The sequence below is a fragment of the Cibotium barometz genome, chromosome 10 (assembly GCF_041138505.1).
Source record: "Cibotium barometz isolate CiBa-2024 chromosome 10, ASM4113850v1, whole genome shotgun sequence".
Taxonomy (NCBI): domain Eukaryota; kingdom Viridiplantae; phylum Streptophyta; class Polypodiopsida; order Cyatheales; family Cibotiaceae; genus Cibotium; species Cibotium barometz.
In genome coordinates this window covers 46,908,829-46,916,444 of record NC_141055.1, presented here as the reverse complement: position 1 = coordinate 46,916,444, position 7,616 = coordinate 46,908,829, and positions in this window count along the sequence as shown.

Sequence of the window (7,616 nt, the reverse complement as noted above, 5' to 3'; positions counted from 1 at the left end):
ATTTTTACTCTAACGTAGTCAAGAGCCTTAACTAATTGAACTGATCTGACCAAACCCGTAAGTCCCATAGTCAGATCAAGGAAAAGACTTGCACTTGAATCATAGAGACCAATGCTTTTTTCCTCATTGAGAGGCACAGCCGTTGATTCTTTTCCATAGAATAATTTTTATCCGGGATTTATTTCATCTATCGTACCATAACAGAATTGAGTCTCATTTTAGGGATCCATCAGTCTAGCTTAACCCCATCCAGTCCCGTGGGTTAGCCAACCGTCCACCAACCACTATGCTGATAGAATCCATTTAAGAATTTGGTTAGGTTTTGTCCCGGGTACCAGGGAAAAGAGTTCCCAAGCCCCCTAGCCGGATATTCATGCGAACTTAAAACTAGTCACACCACTTACACACCCAATATGAAATTGCCTTTTTCACAGATTTAGCTGTCTTTAAAACAATCTTTTAATGAAACTATAGTATCACTGATCATAATCCTTCAAAATATCCGGTTGAATCCTAAATTTCTAATTTTTCCTTCATCGGTGTACCTATGGCATCATTGGCAACCAGAACGCTCACCACCTATCCACTCAGGGGCCTTTTCGATAGTTCTTAGCTCATAGTATCCGGTAATATTTTCACTTATAAAAATCAAAATGGAATCTCCGTTGAAGATCAGCAAGATCAACCAACAGATCCATATAAAAGAGCCATGGACTCATCCTTTGACCAACAAGGTCAATCAACTAGATCCATACCCGAACTCAAAAAACAACTCTTACTCGATTATACCCAAAAAACCCATCTAAGAAGATGTACGCTTCCCTCCCAGCCACTCTTTCCAAGACATGTTCGGTATACGATAATGGGTAATGGTCCTTCCGAGTGGCAGCATTTACTTTTTTAAGATCGACAAATACTCTCAGTTTCCCATTCTTTTTAGGTACTATCACAATAGGTGACAACCACTCTGTATATTCGATCTCATACATAAAGTCAGCAGTGAGCTTATCAATTTCCTCCTTTACAATTGCGACATACTTAGGATTCATCTGGTATGGTTTCTGCCTGGCAAGCCGTGAGCCTTCCATAATTGGAATCGTATGTTGTACCACCTCTTGCGATACCCCTTTCATTTCCTTGTAATTCCAGGCAAAACAATCCTTGTATTCCTTGAGGAGAGCAATGAGCTCTTCTTCCTCTGCAGAAGTCAAATATTTAGCAATGTATACGGTCCTTGCTTCTTCCCATGGTCCCACAATATTAACCTCCTTGACTTCTACCGGGCCATCGTATGATGTCGACAGCCCTTCCTCTTTTACTCTAGTGTCTGTTAGCTAGGCCACTCTCTGATCATCTACTTATAGTTCTTGAAATGGTCGGGTAGCACTGAAAGCCCATCTGTTTTATCCTCATTGTCCTTTTTGGCCTTTGCCATGATTTTCTTAGCCTCATGCTCTGCCTCTGCCAAGGCTTTGTTACATTTTTGGCGTCCCGCTTTTGTAAGTTTGGGTGTATCAGTTTCTTGAAGGGTGATTTTCTCTTGGTGCCTCCCTTCCAATGATATTTTGATCAACTCTTCACCCCAATCCTTTGAGAATTCATCATGTACCTTTGTAGCCTCAAGGTATCTCAATCATTGGGCATCCGTAGGTCTACTTTGCAGCAGCAGGGCATTTTGTCGGGCGAGGTATCGTTTCTGTCTCCACCATCGTCTGAGGTGTTGAGCACTGGTACGGCTTTGTGCCATAGTATCTTATGTATTTGATGTCCCCCTCCTGATTCCTCATCCATCGTTTGCCAATTAACCATGTAGATAGAAGTCATGGGGACGGTTCTAAATTCCAAATATTGGGTTCCCTTGGGTTGCATTACATCAATGGTAGCCACATATGCATCAAATTTTCACTGAAATTAGGGGGAGGTAATGATGCATACATTCTCGTTTCCTCCTCATCCTTGGTCTCCTTGTCTGTAGGTTGGCATATTTGTAAGGATGTGGTTTGCTCCGTTGTGACCGAGTCATTACTAAACAATTGCCCTTCCATGGGGTGTGCTTTCCATGCTCTTAGATCAATCTTCAACATTTGTGAGTCCCTGCGTACATATGCATGGTCCAAGGCCCAATCATGCACCAATTTGGATTCCCTCATGAAGGGTCATTCCAATATTATGTCATATGGATTAGGTTGGCGTAGGAAGTTCATGACCACAAATGTATGACGATAACATAATGTAAAAAGTCTAAACTTAACATTTTCCAAGAGTCCAATGGGTCTTGAAGATGTTCCATCAGCCATCTTAACGATTAGATCTACTCTTTTTAAATCAGGTTTCCCCAATTTTCCCAGCAACGTTTGGTAATGATGCTGACACCTGTCCCACCATCCAGGATAGCCAATGCTTGGTATCCATTATGATGAATCGGGATGGTAGCGTTCGTGTTTTCACTCTCATAGAAGCATCCCAGTAGGTTAACTGGTATTTTAACGACTCGCGTTCCCTTTGTATGCTTCAAGGGTCTTTCTACCAAGGGTGGCAGAGCCTCATCAATATTATCAGCTGGCCTTAGTCCTCCCTCGACCCATTCTTTTACATCTGTCCATAAGGTGGGTGAATTGCGTAACAGTTGCCCCAAGGGCATCTGGATAGGTGTTGATAGTACAACCGCGAGGCTTCCTATATCCCTGGGTTCCTTTGATATAGAGTGTTCTTCCCATCGAGGGGTCTCGTACTCAAGGGAAAGGAATGAATAGATTCCCCCAACTCATTTTCCTCAAACATTCTAGTCATTGTGTTTGTTTCGGAGTCCTCTCTTCCATTCCTTCCGGAATTGGGATTGGCATGTTTAGGACCTTATTCTGGGTAGTTCATCTCGTGGATAGATGGTATGCCTTACTCGACTGGCCCTTGGCTTAGTTTCATGAAGTTGTTGGTACTCTTTTCGACTAAGACTTTGGCATCTTCTAGCCTCCTTATTTCTTTGTCGGCATTGGGATACTCACCAACCCCCTTTGGGGTTGCTGGTTGTTCTCCTTGCTTTCCCTGGTCTAAGCCTCCAAGGTTGATCCCTTGACCCCCTTCTTCCTTTGATTGTGTGGATCCGGTATCAATTGTATCTTCTTCGGATCCGGTATCAATTGTATCTTCTTTGGATCCGTCTTGGATTGTAACCTATGTGTCCGGTATCAATTGTATCTTCTTCGGATCCGGTATCAATTGTATCTTCTTCGGATCCGGTATCAATTGTATCTTCTTTGGATCCGTCTTGGATTGTAACCTATGTGTCCCCCTTTCCTAATTTCTCCTATGGTGGCAGATCAGGAAATAGTCGCATCCGCCCGGTTCTTTCCCTTAGCTCCTGATTGAGCTTCGGATCCGTCTTGGATTGTAACTCGTGTGTCCCCCTTTCCTAACTTCTTTACTCTTCTCCTTGCAGATTAGGAAATAGTCGCATCCGCCCAGTTCTTTCCCTTGTCTCCTAATTGAGCTTGAGCTCGTGTTAGGACATTGAGCGGTGTGATCTTCCTAGATTGCACATTAATGGTACAAATGGTGGCCTGATTTTAACAATAGAAGTGGAACCACTTGCTCGGTAAGGACAATCTTTGATCAAATGATCAATTCCACATTTAGTGCATGTGAGCACTGGCATGTCATTGGGCGTGGTCGCCACTTGTTGTGGTTGGTGTGTATGATTCATATTCCTATTTGGGCATTCGGCTACTCGATGCGGCCCACCCCACCCATAGCATTGTAAAGGTCCTCTTCTCAGATTTGAGTTTATTTCCTTGCCCTTCCACTATAACGTGGTTTGAAACATAGGTACTAGCGTGTTGTTTTGTAGGACATAGTAATTTGGTGTGACCTCACCCATGTCCTCGTAGTATTCCCCACTGAATTCTAATTCCCGTGTACCAGCTCAACATCTTCTGTTGGCTCTTCAATCATTACTTGATTGATCTTAGCTTGTGGTGGTTGTGGCAGTAGAACTGGTGGTGGTAAGGGCGAAGTGTCTTATACCCAAAACATCCCCCTAGGTAAGTAAGAAGAGTTGGATTGTCCAGCAGTGGCAGTGGTTTGCACGAGTGGTGCTGGCAAGGGCAATGGGGCTCTATTTGCTGGTAGTTGTGCCACATTCTGAAAGCATGGAAATCTACACATTGACGTGTCATGATTACCCAATTTAACACAATGCGCACAATACAGTAATGGTCTTGTCCTTAACTATGGACATTCGGTGGTGGTATGATTTAGTCTGCACACGGTGAAGAGAGTGACTTTGTTTTCTTAAAAGTCCCTACAAAGTTGATGACTCTCAATATGGGAAAGTGTCAAAAGCTTTCTCCTAGATATTACGATCCATTTAAAATCATTAAGAAGATTGGTAGCATAGCATACAAACTTGAGTTACCTAAGAGCTCTCGAGTAGACCCTATTTTTCATATCAGTAACCATCTCTTCCACATGTACCCAAGAGGATTCTTAGATTTCGGAAGATCAGAACATGAGGCATACTATGTAGTACTGAGAGGCACTTGTCAAGTGGAAGGATAGAGATGAGGAAGTGTCTACTTAGGAACACTTGAGTATACTTACCAAAAACTACTCTTAGTTTGTTTTCGTGGACGAAAACTCTTCTTAAGGGGGAGGTAATGTCACGTAGCTTGTAACTAGCTACATAGGGCTCGACTGGACATGGAGCCTGATTGCCAGAGAGCGATCGGCGAGAGTGTTTGGGGTTGAGGGGTGAGGCGCCCGAATCAGAGGACAGCGACGGGCGATCGGGTAAGTGTGGGTAGGTAGGCCACTACATAAGCCCGACGGTGTGGATTCTTATCCACACTCCTCTAATAAGGCCGGGTAGCGAATAAGGCCCTCCTCTCCTCCCTCATCTTGGTGGCCACACTAACATTACTACCTTTTTGATATTTTAGGATTCTTGTTCTTGGTGTTGTAGTAGCGTTCACCAGTGGTATGGTTAGTTCTATTATAGATGGTGCACAACTACAAAAGGGAGTTGGAAATCCTCCTTAATATGACCCTAGTTCTTACACTTCATACACTAGACGTCTGGTCTCAATCCATATCTTCTGTTTCCTCCAACAATCTTGGCTAGGTCACGGCCTTCTTCAGTTCTTCTAAAACATCTATTGCCTATTCTTCTTTCGAGGATTCCATTCTTAATTGGCATCTGAATCTCAATTAGAGTCAGAGTTAGAAGTGTATTCACTAGACTCCGACATTTAAGACTCTTCTTCCTTCTTCTTCTTCTTCTTCTTGGGCCATTTATTGCTCTTCCTTCGAATTCTTTCTGCTCTCATTGCTCTTGCCACCACTTGTGCAAATGTAAAGGTTTCCAAGCTAGATAAGGCCACGTTCACAATCCCCCAACAAACCATTAGCTCAGAGTAGCTGCTGCTAGTTGATTGGCTCAGAGTAGCTACTCTGCTAGTTGCTAGTCGATTGGCTCAGAGCAGCTACTCTGCTAGTTGCTAGTCGATTGGCTCAGAGTAGCTACTCTACTAGTTGCTAGTTTGTTGTTGAAGCATCATTCACATGGGCTCAAAGAAGCTGCTAGTTTGTTGGCTTGATTTAATCTCATTAAGAGTACTCTAAGCTCCATAACAAAGTCTTGAGTAGGCCTCAAGACTATTCTAGGTCGATCTCTTTGCAGCGTCTCCATCACTTTTGTGGTAGTCTTGTCCTTCTAGAATCTCTTCAGGAATGCATTCTTGAGCTCATCAAATGTTTGAAAGTGGTCTAGACCATACAACGCATACTAATTGGTTGCTTTACCACCCGCTAGGTGGTCTAGATGATACTGCACACACCACTTGGTTGCTTTACACCATCTGGTCTAGATGATACTGCTCACACCAGTTGGTTGCTTTACACCAGTTGGTTGCTTTACACCCAATATTGTTGTGAATAACTTTGTCTTCTGAGCTATAGGAGCTCTAGTGGGCTAAGAATATGGTTTCAAATGAGAAAGCATAGGCTTCTAGATCCTCATCACTCTTCCCTTTGAACTTTGGGTACTCCGTGTCCAAAGTTGAAGTTGTTCTTCCAATCTCATGATGCTTCTATTCCCTAACACTCTTAATCTCTAATGCTCCTAAATCCCCAGTGCTCCTAAATCCCCAATAGGATCACTAAAAGTGTCACTGTCTGATCAAGACATGACACTTCAGTGGTTCTAGACCACCTGGTGAGCCCTTATGAAGCTGGGCTATATGATGATGCCTAGTGCCATAAGTGGGCGAGACATGCCTAACACTGGTTTGCATGGGCAAGGTAATGCTCTAGAGATTAGTCCAAACGAGCCAAAGTACGGTCCGGAATGTGTCTAGACCAAAGTAAAGAGTACATATACTATCGTTAACTATGTAAGAAAGACACGTTAATTGTGCAAGAAAGACACGTTTGTGTGAGTTGTAGTGCTCATTTGCATGCTCAAACAGTGCAATATAAAGACTCAAACACAATAATTTCTAGGCATGGAAATTCAAGATGACCAATTTCCTTATGAGAAAAGGCTATTTTAAAATCATCACATGTGATGAAAAGGAGCTAGAGATTGGTAAAGAAAATCTCACCCAACAACATGCATATAAATCATGGCATGAAAGAGCCAGAAAGGTGATATATTGGTTATTTGTCACTCCATCACTGGTGACTAGTCTTGCCATACAACAAGACTATTTTCTCACAAGACCATACTAAAATCAACGACATAGAAAACACACAATGCTACTTTGTACAATCCTCTCTGTGCATCCACACTATATTCAATCTTTATCTGTCCACATTAGCTCACACATCTAAGTACTAGCTATTATAAAATGGTTGTTATAAAGAGAGATTGTTGGCTCTTGATATATGCTTTCCTTTATATATCATTCGTGAGCTCTTTATGAGGAGTAAACATGTTTGAGTAGCATAGACACCTGACATTCGAGTTTGGACACTTTGAGTCCTTGTGATTGTCTATGGCATATTGGAAGCAATGTTTTTGGAGAGGACCCCTCCAAAAATACAAAAGGATGCGACCCTCCACCCTTTTAGGCCCTTGTCCCATTCCTCTACCCTCTTCTATAAGGCACTTTCTTTATTACCTTTGTAGAATCTATGTATAATCCCTCTTTAAAAAGCCATATTTTTTAAAGATCATCCATCTCCCAAACCTCTCTATTAATAGCAACCACCATAAAATCTTAGCCAAAACTCCCAAGAAATATACACACTAAAATCACTATGGAGGTATTGGATTATGGTGGTTACTACACTGTGGAAGCTCGTTTGCAACATATAGCTAGCTCGTTTGGGTGTGTTTGATGCTCATTGATCTAGAGAATGGTGTTGCCCATAGATTGTGTCCCTAAAAGGGCCTAATGTAGATAGCCTTGCACTGCTTCTCACATCTTTACTTCCCCCAAGCTTGATCTTTTGGGTAGGGCAGGCTAGTTAGTAAAATGGAGTCCTACTCAGGCATGCCAACTCCTCTAGCCTTGCACTGCTTCTCACATCTTTACTTCCCCCAAGCTTGATCTTTTGGGTAGGGCAAGCTAGTTAGTAAAATGGAGTCCTACTCAGGCATGCCAACTCCTCCAGCACCT